At 41.1% G+C, this 14514-nt stretch overlaps 1 protein-coding gene across 8 annotated transcripts in view; it reads left to right on the top strand.

Annotated features, from left to right (window-relative positions):
• The window catches only part of LIN54 (lin-54 DREAM MuvB core complex component), an 81124-nt gene that overhangs the window by 2207 nt on the left and 64403 nt on the right, over positions 1-14514 (top strand). For 2 of the 8 annotated variants that reach the window (XM_048212017.2, XM_048212018.2), the window contains exon 1: positions 13204-13368. The exons of 4 other annotated variants lie outside the window; for them this stretch is intronic. The gene's annotated coding sequence lies outside the window, so the exon portion shown is untranslated. Of the gene's footprint in view, positions 1-13170; positions 13369-14514 lie in introns of those variants that run through there. 2 more of the 8 variants (XM_026509840.4, XM_026509844.4) reach the window with 2 other exon arrangements.

Genomic DNA, 14514 nt, shown 5'->3' with positions numbered 1-14514 from the left:
TCTGCTATTTAGGGGTACATAAGCCATTGGCTTTTTCAACTTAGTGAAGCCCAAGAATTACCACATGTTCTATTTGCTTTTCACCCTGACTTTGAGCTTTATTTGTAATACCTTGCTGAAAGCAAAAAGAAGCAGCCAAACACACAAACTGTCTCTTTCCATATACCTCCAGTAGAGCTACAAGCTAGGTGGGGAAGTTGTCTGCCTTCCTGGTTATTGTAATCAGCGATTTGACTAAACTTTTTGACAGGACGAGGCCTCCCTTTTCCAGACTGCTCAGGGGTAATCCTGCCCAATTTCTAAGAGAATCTACATATTTTTAGGTTTTACTTACAGCAGGGTGGAAACAGGCATGGTACTGGAAACTGATTCTCTCTTTTCAGTTGCTTAGCAGCAAGAAGTTAGCTAGGCTTGTTTGAATTAAGAAATCCTAATTCTGTTTTACTGTGCAGAACCTTAGGTCCCAGCCCCTACTTACTGAGTCAAAACTGTCATATTATCAAAATCCATTTAGTAATTCTTGCACATTAAAGTTTGGGTAGCACTGCTCTAGCTTAGATATCCACACCGCTAGATGAGTTCTTCTCCCTAGACTCTTGCCTATTAAAGCCATTTCCCTGGCCAGCAAACTCCCACTTTTATATAATCAGATATAAAAGCTGGCCTCTAACCCCTCACAATTTCCCTACAAATATGAGAGGAAGTCATCCTGGGGTCCTTTTCCTGGTGCATTTTCCACTCTGTGTCCCATGTGCCCAGGTCAAATATGCCTTGCCTTAGAATTAAAAAAAGGGCATAAGTGATTGCATGTATTCTGGGGCTTCTGAGCACCAATCCGTAGTCTACATTTATTCCACGTGTTGCTAGTGCTGTGTGACAGAATTATTCTGGAGTCATCTTGTGTGTTTCCTAGCCTAGACCCAGAATCAACTGTTTCTCCAAGAAGCCCTTGTTCCTTTAGTTCCTTTTAGGAATGATATTTACAGATAACAATCTGCGTGCTAGCGATGTTCACTGCTACTGTCTTGGTCATTTTGGGACCTTTTCATAGGACAGGACTAGGAAATATATACATATTTTAAGGATAAAATAAGTCATGAGTTCATTTTGATATTTCAGATTCCAACATAGATGATTTTACTTAACCTCTTCTGTATTAAATCTGTATCTCCTTACTTCCACATCCAGAATCCTGGTTCACAAGTGCATAGGAGATTATAGAAGCAGAATATTCCAAAATTATTCATTTCATTCATTCTACATTGTACACACAACTTCAGAATAGCAGTAATAATAATACTAATACTACCATCCCCGATGTGATTCCTGAAGAATTCAACATTTTACTACTACTGCTCTCCCATTTCCTCTGTTCTGTATCTGTATTGCGAGCACATACAGCTGTGACAAACTATACTCTCTTCCTCCTAATCATTTAGTCTTGTTCTGTAAGTAGTACACATTTAATGCTCACCATCAGCTCTTATATTGTGACCTCTTAGTCATTTTAGTTGGCTAAAGCTAGTTCTTTAATAGGTTTCCCAGGAAGGACTCCTGGAAAACATAATTTTGAATGTTCTTGAGTGTTGGAAACATCCTGTGCCTTTTATGTTTGAAAATCAGTTTTGTTAGATATAATGATCCTTGATTCGCTTTTCTTGAGAATCTGAAGTATGGTGCTCCATTTTCTTATGACCTAAAGCATTGCTGAGAAATATGAGAGTTTAATTTTCTTTTCCTTATAGGTCACCTCGTCTTTTGCCTGGATGCCCCCCCCAATTTTTTTCTCTTTAACGTCAAGTAATTTTAATAGACCATGTGCTGGTGTTGGTCATTCTGAGTCAGTATTCTTAGGTATAGAATATACCTTTCAATAGATAGTTTCAATTTTTTCAATAACATCTTTAATTATAAGTTTTGTTCTTGCTCCATTCCTTTGGTTTCTTTCCTCAGAAACTACTATTGTCTTTATGTTAGATCTTCTTTATCTTAATATTAGTTATCTTCCCTCAAAATCTTTTTATTTCTTCTTTCACATTTTTTATTTAATTTTCTTTTCATTCTATTTCTCTTAAGGCATTATCTGACACTTTTATTTACTCCTCGTTTCCATCTAGTTGAGTCTTCGTTCCTAAAATGATGTTTTTATTTCTAATTCTTACCTGAGTTCTCCCACTCATTCTGGGTGTTTCTATTTCTTGTATTTTTCTGTCATGTCCTGTATCATTTTCTTTTCAGTTTAACTAGTGTGAAAAGTGTATTAAGGCTCATCTTCTTTTCAGTTTAACTGGTGATCACCTTCCCTTTTCTGACATTCACTATCATTTTTTCTTTAACAATATGTGAGGACAAGTTTCGGCCCTTTCCTCGTTTCTGGATACTTTAATCCCCCGCTGCCTCTATCATACCTCAGTAAATGAGACTTATAGAATATTTTTACTTACACATCCTCCACTTCTAGTTGAGACCTTGAGAATATATTGACATCTGCCCCCTCCACCCTTATCTAATTCCTTGCTTTCTCTGAGATAGGTTGGTACTTTGTTCCATTTCACTAAGTATTTGCTTTTCCCTTGCAGTATGTCTCTTCTATTTTAAGAATCCTTAAGTTAACACTTGGGCTATAATTCCCAGTTTCATTGTCATTATTCACTTACATTACTATATAAATTCAGACTAAATTATTCATCACAAATTCCCCTTCTCTTCATCTTCCCTGTCTTGACACGAGGTCTCTGTTCTGATCGTTTTGTTGTTAGTGCTGACTCTTAAGTGATCCCTCAGAGGCTGTGCATGGGTAACATATTTGTGAATCTGTGCAAATTCACAAATATCTTTCCATCATCCTCATTGTTGAATGGGCTTTGGGCTGAGCTGCTGTCCTTTTCCCTCAGTGACCTGTGAAATGTTACTTCATTTCCAGGATTTCAATCGAGGAGTTGAATACCAGTGATTTCTCTCCCTCTCTTACCCTCCCTCTTCCCTCTCATCCTCCCTCCCTCTCTCCTTCTTTTCTCCATTCTTTTTCTTCTCTTTGAGAGACTGAATATGCAAACAGACAATGACAAGACCATATGTAAAAATAAAACTGACCCAGTCTTTAGCAACCAGTCCCTGTAATCAACTCACCATCTGCAGCAACGATCCCAGAAAGTGTTACAACTACTGTAGTTACCAGCCCAAAATGGCCAGCACTTATCAATCACTGACAGCTTCCCTAATTTTTCCCCAACCAGGGAAAGCCAAATACACCCCCCCCAACCAATAACATAGGATACCCCACTTCTGGGTTGCTGCTGACAGCTCCCCCATGCCAACAACCTCCAATCAGGGCATACCTGAATTCCCTTTTTGCACAATAAAGCTTTCCATTCCTCTGCCTGTCTTTGAGTATCTGTCAAACACAAATGATGGTGGCCCAAACCCCTTGCTTAGAAGCTCTAAGTAAATAGCCTTTGCTTGTCCTTATTTGGCTTTGTTTATTTCTGCACCTTTCTTCTCCTTCTCCCTCTCTTTTTCTTCTTCTTTTTCTTCTTCCTTCTCCTCCTCTTTCTCTTTCTCCTCACTCCTCCTCTCTCACCCCCACAGTCTCCTTTGTTCTTCTTGTTTTTCTTCTTTTTGTAAGTAACTTGTTAGTTCTTCCCACCTGGAAGTTTTTAAAAGATTTTTCTCTTTATAGGCATTTCCCTCACATATGTCTAGGTGTGTCTTTTCTCATTGTTATCACCTGGAACTCAGTGACCCCTTTCACTTGCAGATCTATCTTTAGGTCAGGGAAATTTTCTGTTATTATTTGTTTAATTATTACCTCTCTTTTATCTGTTCCTTTCTTTCCTTCCAGAACTCCAACAGTCATATATCAGGTCTTTTGGATGCATCTTCAAAGTGATGTGCCTTTTTCATCATAATTTCTCTTTATATTTTTTTGCTCCGTGTTTTGCAATATCTTTTACACTTTTCAGGCCGCTTAGCAGAATTCAGTCATTCTCCTTCAGCGTATCATCAGTGTTGTGTTTTTAAAATCATGATTTCCATTTGTTTACTTGTGTAAAAAATTTTATAGCTGCTTTATTTATAATAGCCTCAAATGAAAACAACCCAAATGCCTATCATAAGGAAAGTGAATGGAGAAACTGTGGCATATGTATTCAGTAGAATACTACTCAGCACTTAAAAGGAAAAAAAACTACAGGTATATGCAAGAATGTGAATGAATCTCAAAACATTATTCCGAGTGAAAGAAAAGACTTTAAAAAGTACATATAATAAGATTCCATCTATATGAAGTTCTAAGTCAAACAGAACTAATCTGTGATGACAGAAAATCAGAAATTACTTAGGGAGGGGGAAATGGGGAAAGATGGTAATTTACTGGGAAGTAGCAGGAAGTGATGAAAATATTCTACATGTTTACAGAGGTGAGGGTTACATGGGTGGTATGGTATGGATTTATCAAAGTTCATCATGCTGTACACTTAAGATCTGTGCATTTTATTGAATGTAAAATCTCAATTTAAAAGGAATAAAATGCTTTTTGTTCAATAGTCTTGTGTGTGTATTAAATTTAGTCTTCTTAAAGGCTCTTATTTATGTATTTATGTATTTATCTGTGGTTTAAGAAGTCTTCTGTCTTCTCTAGCAGTTTCGAAAGCTGGTGCTCTGTCAGCTTCATAGGAAGAGAGGTTTCAGTGCAACTGTCCTTCTTCCTTAAAGCTCCTCTTTGTCAACATGACCAGCAAGTCCTTTTTTTTTTTGAAAATTTATCTCATTTTATTATATTTTTAATTGAAGTATAATTAACATATGGCATTATGTTAGGTTCAGGTATACAATACAGTGATTCAACAATTCTACACATTACTCAGTGCTCATCATGATAAGTGCACTCTTAAACCCCATCACCTATTTCACCCATCCCCCACCCACCTCCCTTCTAGCAACCATCAGGTTGTTCTCTGTATAAAGTGTTTTGTTTGTATCTTTTTTCTTTGTTTTGTTTTTTAAATTCCACATATGAGTGAAGTCATATGCTATTTGTCTTTCTCTGTCTGACTTCTTTCACTTAGCATTATACCCTCTAGGTCCATCCATGTTGTTGCAGATGGCAAGATCTCATTCTTTTTTATGGCTGAGTAAGATTCCATTGCATATATATATTCCACATCCTTATCCATTCATCTGTCATTGAACACTTGGGCTACTTCCACATGTTGTCTATTTTAAGTAATGCTTTAGTAAACATAGAGGTGCATTTATCTTTTTAAATTAGCATTTTTATTTTCTTTGGGTAAATACCCAGTAGTGGAATTACTAGGTCTTACGGTTAATTATATTTTTAATTTTTTGAGGAACATCTGTATTGTTTTCCACAGTGGCAGCACCAATTTGCATTCCCATCAACAGTGCATGAGGGTTCCTTTTTCTCCACATCCTCACCAACACTTGGTATTTCTTGTCTTTTTGATTTTAGCCATCTTGACCCGTATAAGGTAGTATCTCACTGTGGTTTTGATTTGCATTTCCCCGATGATTAGTGAGGTTGAGCATCTTTTCATGTGTTTCTTCACCATTTGTGTGTCTCAGAAGGTCCTCTAAAGAACAGTGCCAGGGCAGGTACTATCCTCTCACTTGAAGGACCGTGCATCTTCTCAGGCTATACTCTCTCCATTATCCAGTATGTTCTGATACTCTTCCCTTTTTCTCTATATCTAGACTCACTATAACTTGAAGCTTCATTCATGCTGTCTGGTGCCCACTGTGTCTGTCTGATCATTCCCAAGTATTCATGTTTCAATTTGGGTCATATAATTGAATTGGAAGTGGGAGAGAAGGGTGAAAGATATGTGATAGTCTGATTCATTTTTATAAACTAGCTGGCGTCCAAAACTTTGTGCCTTGTATTTAGTAAGCAATCAAAAAATACTTGTTACACTGAGTAAAGAACATAGTTGAGTAGATAAATAGACCTAGAAAATCCCAGCATCATTGAATGTGATGTTGTTTCCATCTAAATTCCCCTTGTCTGAAGGTGGCACTAAAATCAAGGAACATACAAATCCAAAGGTTGAGTAGGAACTAATGTTACTGAGGTAAAGAAGATGGTCCAAATCTGCCACCAACTGTGGGAACAACCAGAAGCAAATAGTGAATTCTGGGTTGTAAAGCAAGAGCTTTGAGACCTAGAAAGACAAGTAGGAACGGATGGGTTAAGAGAGTAAGTAGAGAGACGCCTGGGTGGCTTAGTTGATTAAGCATCTGCCTTTGGCTCAGGTCATGATCCCAGGGTCCTGGGATTGAGTCCTGCATCGGGCTCCTTGCTCAGCGGGGAGCCTGCTTCTTCCTCTGCCTGCAGCTCCCCCTGCTTTTGCTCTCTCTCTCTGACAAATAAATAAAATCTTTTTTTTTTTAAAAAGAGTAAGTAGAAGGACTATCTCAGGTAAAAACCATGATGAGCTCTGTGGTCCAACAATGGGTACCCCAGACCCTCTTAACAAAATAATACCTGGAGGGAGGACTTCCACCTTCTGCCTAGTACAGAGGCCGAAAAGAGCATTGTTCCCACCATCACAACAATAAGCTAGGCAAGTTACAAAATCATAACTTTTATTGAGCCAATCGGAGAGCTGAAGTCACAGGGCAGCTGACTAGCCTGAATCCATGGAAAGATAAGCGCTTGTAAACAGGTGAGATGCAAGCACTGGGTCATCTGTGGCACAGCTTGTGAAGGAAAATGAAGCAGCCATTCAAACAGCAAAGAATTCTGCTACATGTTTAAATAAATTGCTAAAGATTGAGTACAGGCTTGCATGCTCATGGAACCCCATGGAAACCACAAAGATAAGGGGAGTTCACCTCTACTCACTGGCTCTTCTCTAGGGAAGGTGTTTTATAATTAAAAGAAAAGAAAAGCTTTACCTAGTTTCTAGTCTCTCAAGAGGCGGAAGTTTTCTTCTTCTATTAGGTGGAAGATGAGTACATTCCTTCAAACACATGAAACTCTGGGTCCAGGTCCAAATGAGCAAGGCCAAGAGAGGGCAAGCACTTCCCTCTCTGTGAGCCCTTCTTTCAAGTTCCTATATCCTGTCTCAAGATGTGCCTTTTTTCAGGATGACTGACATTGGAAATACTCACTTCCTTCAAGGGTAAAGCCCACTCCTAACTATAGGGATGGTTACACCCCTAGCAAGCCAAGTCCCCTCTTATCCACAGGGAATATGTTCTAATCCCTCTAGTGGATACCTGAAACTGCAGATAGTACCGAACTCTATACATTCTAAGCTTTTTCCTGTACATACATACTTATGATAAAGTTTAATTCATAAATTAGTCACAGTAAGAGATTAACAACAATAACTAAAAATAGAACAATTATAGCAATGCATTATAAATGAAGTTATATGAATGTGATCTCTCTCAAAATATTGTACTGTACTCACTTTCTTATGATAAAATGCCTACATAATGAGATAATGTGTGGTGAGTGACGTAGGCAGTGTGATTTAGTGTTAAGGTTAAGCTACTAGTGACCTTCTGGTGACATGTCAAGGAGCATCTGCTTCTAGACCAGAGTTGACTGCAGGTAACTGAAACCTCAGAAAGCGAAATCACAGTTCAGGGCGGGGGAGCTTGGAGGAACACTGTAGATCAAAGCATTACAGAGAATCCTCTACTTCTATCCCTTTTTTTTTTTTTAAGATTTATTTATTTTAGAGAGAGAGCACGTGGGCATGTGAGCTTGTGGGAGCAGGGGGAGGGGCTGAGGGAGAAGGAGATAATCTCAAGCAGACTCCCTGTAGAGCACAACGACCAAGGAGAGGCTCAATCTCATCACCCTGAGACCCTGACCTGAGCCGAAATCAAGAGTAGGATGCTTAACCCAACTGAGCCACCCAGGTGCCTCTACTCCTATCCTTTTAATTACAAAAACAAAAATAACTATTATAGAGACAAATCTTGTTGCCAGAGGAAAAATAATTGAACTCTGCCTGCCACCAGCAGATGATTTTAGTGGTTGATTTTAATTTTTAGGTGGTTTGACATTATTAATTCCATCATGTACCGTATGTGAAAAAATTTAGGGTATGTTCAAAGTGGTACTGACCTACATTCCTTATTAGAAACCACTGAGTGTCAGTGTATTTTGGAATTAAGGATAAATAATTTTTAAAATTTTTTTCTTTTATTTTTATTTTTATTTTTTTTTAAAGATTTTATTTATTTATTTGACAGAGATAGAGACAGCCAGCGAGAGAGGGAACACAAGCAGGGGGAGTGGGAGAGGAAGAAGCAGGCTCATAGCAGAGGAGCCTGATGTGGGGCTCGATCCCATAACGCCGGGATCACGCCCTGAGCCCAAGGCAGATGCTTAACCGCTGTGCCACCCAGGCGCCCCTAAAATTTTTTTCTTTTAAAACCAACTTTGGCCACCTGGGTGGCTCAGTTGGTTAAGCATCTGCCTTCACTGAGATCAAGACCCACATCAGGCTCCCTGCTCAGCGGGGAGTCTGCTTCTCCCTCTGCCTCTGTTGTTCCCCCTGCTTTTGCCCTCTTCCCCTCCCCCCAGATAAATAAACAAAAAATCTTCAAAAAAAACCCACCCCAACTTGAATGGAGTATAATCAACACATAATAAAATGCATCCACTTTAAGAATACCCAGTGAGTTTAGGCAATTGCATACCTTTATGCAACCACCACCACAATCAAGGTCAAAAACATCCCATCACTCTAGGAAGTTCCTTTCAACTCCTTTGGCCATAATCAAGCCCCATATTCAAACACATTCAATTTCTGCACTGGCATATATGGCTATTCACATTAAATGGTGTAAAGAATATTAATACGTTATGTTATATTGGGCCAGGTTTGTCTGCTGAGTTTGTTGTAAGCTTCATGAAACCCTTTAGTTTAAAAAATTTTGGATTTTGAAACTGTTGATAAGGGATTATAGATCTGTTATAAAAGAGTTATGCAATAATGGAAAAGAATGTGATAATTACACTTACATAGATGTATAAATTGGTTGCTTGTATAGAGACATCTGGGCTTATGACAAATGGACTCATGAACCTCTGCGTAATCTTTTGGATACTAAGCTATTTTAAGAACATTTTATTAACTACTGTATAGTTTGTACCTAATGGTATACCTGGAACATAATAGGTACCCCATAATACATTTCGTTTTGTCTATTGATAATTCTACTCAACTCATACTTCTTTCATACCACCATCTTTTTTGTTAACTAAAAACTTTTTTTTTTAATCTTCAGTAGGATCTATGCCCAACATGGGGCTTGAACTCATGACCCTGAGATTAAAAGTCACGTGCTCTATCAACTGAGCCAGCCAGGTGCCCCTATACCACTATCTTTTCATTTTCTGTACTGATATTTTCCTCAGAAACTCCTTTATTTATTTAGAAAGCTCTAATTTTTCTGCCTGTTTATGGTCTATCATTTCCTCTAGAACTGTGCTATCCAGTATATACAGTATATACATATGTATATCTCCAGTATAAATATCATCAGCCACACATGGCTATTTAAATTTAAATTAAGGATAACTAAATAAAATGGAAAAGTCAGTTTCTTAGCTGCAGTAGCCACATTTCAGTGGTCTGATAGCCACTTGTGGGCTATGTCTACTATATCAGACTTTGTGGTTACAGAGCAGTTCCACCACTGGGGAAAGTTCCGTTGGATAGAGCTGCTTCATCTTGTTTGCTACTTTATTCCCAGTGCCTTTCATAGTGCTTGGGATCCAGTGGATGAGCAACAAATACTTGCCGAGTAAACGTTTTCAGTTTATCTGTAAAAGCCTTCAGGCAAATATAAAGCAAAGATTCTTTTTTGAAATAGAAATGTTTGAATAACAGTGACTCTTACGTGCTAAAGGCTTTCTTTGAAAAGGTAAAAGATGAGGTTACATTTTACTCTGTATCATAGCTTTGATTATTAATGGTTTTTGGTCATTGAGCATTTACCAAATGCCAGGCACTGTTCAAATTGTTTTATGTGTATTTTCTCAGTAATTTTCGCAACAACCTTATGATGTCTACACTATTCTCAATTGACAGATAAGGAAACTGAGACAGAGGTGGAAAGTAACTTGCCCAAGATCATGCAGCTACTAAGTGGCAGGGCCAGAATTTGGACCCAGGTAGCCCACCTCCAGAGGCTAAGCAATCAACCCCAACACTGAGCTCTTTGTGATTGATTGATTGATTGATTGATTGTCAAAGAGGGAGAGATGGGTGGGGAGGGATGGGAGGGATGGGAGGAGGGAGAGGGAGAGGGAGGAGAGAGAGAGAGGGAGAGAGAGAATCTTAAGCAGGCTCCATGCCCGGCAGGGAGACTGAGGTGGGGCTCAGTCTCACAACCCTGAGATCATGAGCTGAGCCAAAATTGAGTCAGGTTATTAACCGACTGAGCCACCCAGATGCCCTCTTTATTATTAGTTTTTTAAAGATGTTATTTATTTATTTATTTATTTATTTATTTATTTATTTATTTAAGAGAGAGCAGGAGCAGGGAGGGGGCAAAGGGAGTGGGAGAAGCAGACTCCCTGCTGAGCAGGGAGAGGGAACCCAACAAGGCGCTCCATCCCAGAACCCTGGGATCATGACCTGAGCTGAAGGCAGACACTTTTTTTTTTTAAATGATTTTTTATTATATTATGTTAGTCACCATACAGTACATCCCCGGTTTCCGATATAAAGTTCGATGACTCATTAGTTGCGTATAACACCCAGTGCACCATGCAATACGTGCCCTCCTTACTACCCATCACCGGTCTATCCCATTCCCCCACCCCCCTCCCCTCTGAGGCCCTCAGTTTGTTTCTCATAGTCCATAGTCTCTCATGTTTCATTCCCCCTTCTGATTACCCCCCCTTTCTTTATCCCTTTCTTCCCCTACCGGTCATCCTATTTCTTATGTTCCATAGATGAGAGAAATCATATGATATTTGTCTTTCTCTGCTTGACTGATTTCACTTAGCATTATCTCCTCCAGTGCCGTCCATGTTGCAGCAAATGTTGAGAATTCGTTCTTTCTGATAGCTGAGTAATATTCCATTGTATATATGGACCACAACTTCTTAATCCAGTCATCTGTTGAAGGGCATCTCGGCTCCTTCCACAATTTAGCTATTGTGGACAATGCTGCTATGAACATTAGGGTGCATATGGCCCTTCACTACGTCTGTATCTTTGGGGTAAACACCCAATAGTGCAATGGCTGGGGGATCATAGTGTAGCTCAATTTTTACCTTTTTAGGGGACCTCCACACTGTTTTCCAGTGGCTGTACCAACTTGCATTCCCACCAACAATGTAGGAGGGATCCCCTTTCTCCACATCCTCTCCAACAATTGTTGTTTCTTGGAAGGCAGACACTTAACTGACTGAGCCACCCACGTGTCCCTTTATGATTATTTTTAATAAGAACCATTTAGTCTCTTCTTTTCAGTATTCAAACCTCTATTTTCTTTTTCCTTGTTTAATTACATTTAGCTAGGACACCTAGAAAACGTTAAATAATAGCTGCTATAGTTCTCCATCCTTGCCGGGTCCCTGACTTTAATGTGAATGCTTCCCTCATTTCACCCTAAGGTCTGATGTTACTGTTGTTTTCTGATGATTATCTTGATCCATTTAAAGAATGTTCTTTTATTTCTAGTTTACCATGAATTTTTAAATTTCAGAAATGGCTGTTGAATGTTATACAATGCATCCTTAGAGAATATCATTTGGCTTTTCTCCTTTAATAAATAACCTGAGATTTCTTAGTGTTAAACCACCATTCTTGGAATAAACCATATTTTGTCATGGTATGAATTCTTCTTATTACCACACCACTGTTTCTGATATTTTAATACTCAGTTTTCTTTGCAACAAAGTCATAGAACAGAAGAATTCCTCTCTTTTTTTGGGTATTGTTTGTCTTGGGTTTTGATATTAGGGTTATGCTAGCCTTGTGGAATAAACTGAGAAATTTTCTCCCTTTTGGGGATAGTTTCCCTAGAATTCAGCCAGGGTTTGATACTCCACCCCAACTCCCTTCTTCCTTCTAGAGGTGTCCACTAGCTCTCAAGGCTCCTCATAAACTGGACTCACCTACTGATTCCCAACAAAGCCTGTGTATCTTTCAATTTTCTCCCTTTCCTTGCACAGGCCACAGACCCTCCGGCTTCCAAGCCTTTTCTAATTTAATGCCACTTGCCTTGCCATTGAGTTTGCCATGGGAGATATGGGTGGTGTTGATTTTTGCAGAACAGAACTAACATTTGAGGTGGGAACTGTGTAGCTCCTTGACACCTCTCACTTCACTTAACCCTCAAAATCCTGGGATTTTTACTTTTTAGATGGGAAAAAGAACTTGATAAAGGGCTATACACTAATGTGTGAGGTGCCAGAATTTAAAACGGGGACTGCTTGATTCCAAAGCCATTGCTTCCACTACAGCAGAAGTCTCACCTGGTCCATTATGGTTCTTGGCCACAGTCTCTCACGTTGACTTGTTTGTCCTCCGTGCTCCGTTGGCAGTTATAGACTGTACTACACCATTTGACACTGCCCTCTTTTGTATTTTTTGTTTCGTCTGTGTAGTTCTTGTCTCACACAGCCGTTAACTGACTCCACATTTGGCTATCTTTTCTTATTTTATAATAAAGGGCAGCGGGGAAAACAAAAGAAGGAAAAGGTGACTAAATGCAAATAATTTTGATTGTGTTAGTCTTAGCTACAAATTGCAAAAAGTCCCTTTCAAAATAAGTTTAACTCTGCGTAGTCTCTCCGGGACTTTTTAGCGATCCCTGCAAAATTAATGCCTAAAAACAAAGAGGGCGTTTGTGAATATTGATTACCCAAGCACATCAAACATTGGCAGTTTGCTGGAAGTCGCACCTACAGCACTAACTTCCTAACGAGGAAAACCAGAAGATGAAGCACTCTCTCTCAACTGCAGGCGCAACCCGGTTTTCCCCCTCCCAGCTTCGGCCAGATGGAACTTTCCCTGCGAAAGCTTTGACGGAGCGCCCGCTAAGAGTCACGTGGAGCTGGAGCGTACTCCCGCGCCTTGCGGAATGACGCGAGGCTCGGGTTGCCAAGGGGAGGGGCAAGGCGCCGCGGAAGGGGCGGGGCGAAGGAAGCCAGCCGGGAAGGCGGGGCCTGTGGAGGAGAGGGGCGGGCGGAGAGGGGCGCGCGGGCGGGGAGGGCCCAGCGTATTATGGGATGCGGCGGTGGAATGGCGCTGGGCGCGTGATTTTGAACAAACCCGGGTCTGTGTCTCGGAGGCGCCGCCGCCGCCGCTGCTGCTGGGAGCCCAGGGAGCGCGGCGAGAGGAGCAGGCGGCGGCGCCGCCGGCTTTGGTGAGTGTCACCCCCGGGGGTGGGGACATCTGGGCGGGCAGGCGGGAAGGGGACGCTGGCCCCCGCTGCGGGTAGTGGAGCGGGCGGAGGGCGCCGGACCGCCCCCTCTGGGAGCCCAGGCTAGTGGGTCGTGGCGGAGAGCGGGAACCTGCGGACTGGGGGCCGCCGCGCCTCTTCCTCGGGCCGCAGGGGGCGGGAGGATCCTCCCGGCTCGGCCTCTTCCCTCCGGCACCCGGGAAGGCGGCTGTCACCCGGCAGGGCCGGAGCTGGGCCGGCCGCCCGCCCTTCCCGGCAGTCTGGAGGAAGGGTTCCGGCGGCTGTTGACACGCACCTTGCGTGGCCGGAGAAGCCGACAATGTCGGCCCTGGGTTTCTGGGAACCGGTTTTGCTGCTGTGTCATTTTGTACCAGCCCCTCCTTTCCTTGCTGCCCGCCGCCCCGTTCTTCCTACGCCCCTTTGTATGATCTTTTCTTCGTGTGTGTCCGTTTTCCTCGCGAAGCCCACCATCTAAATGTCATAATGTCCCCGAGGTGCACGGGGAAAGGGAGCGGGCCGGGACTTAGCTTGGCCAAGCAACGGTAAACACCAAGCAGAGTGCGGATGGATGGTTGGGGGGGGGGGATAAAGTTTAAAGATGAAGAAACCGGGAAGACTTGAGACTCTCAGGCTGGAGCAGGCTGCGTAGATAAAGAGCGTTTGGGCTGGGTGGTAGATAGCACTTGTTTAAAGCCTGAATCTACTGGCTTTTATATGGAGTTGTCATTCAAGAAAGGTAAGGAAATGAAATGGCTTTTTCAACTTCCACCTCACTCTTCGTAGACTAACTTTTAAAAAAGGCAGTAGAGCGACCCTGTTTTCAACCTTAATTTGATCATTCCAGGTGGGTCTTTCAGAGTTTATATTGTAGTTCAGTGGTGGATTTAGAATTCAGCATTTGAATGCGCGATTACCAAAGCTTTCTGAAATTAACAAAGATAACCAATTTGGGTTTTGTTTTTTAATTCTGGTCTTGTCGCAAGCCTTGAAGCTTATGGTTTTGTGTTATTTCTTAGATGATTTTAAAAATGCTTATATTCTTTTTTAGTTATTAAACCGCATAATGAGAGTAGCTGGTGGGAAAGATGGGTAACTGAGGTCTTGTTCTAA

Source organism: Ursus arctos, unplaced genomic scaffold (genome assembly GCF_023065955.2).
Source record: "Ursus arctos isolate Adak ecotype North America unplaced genomic scaffold, UrsArc2.0 scaffold_9, whole genome shotgun sequence".
NCBI classification, from domain to species: Eukaryota; Metazoa; Chordata; class Mammalia; order Carnivora; family Ursidae; genus Ursus; species Ursus arctos.
This window is presented reverse-complemented; position numbering and strand designations above follow the sequence as displayed.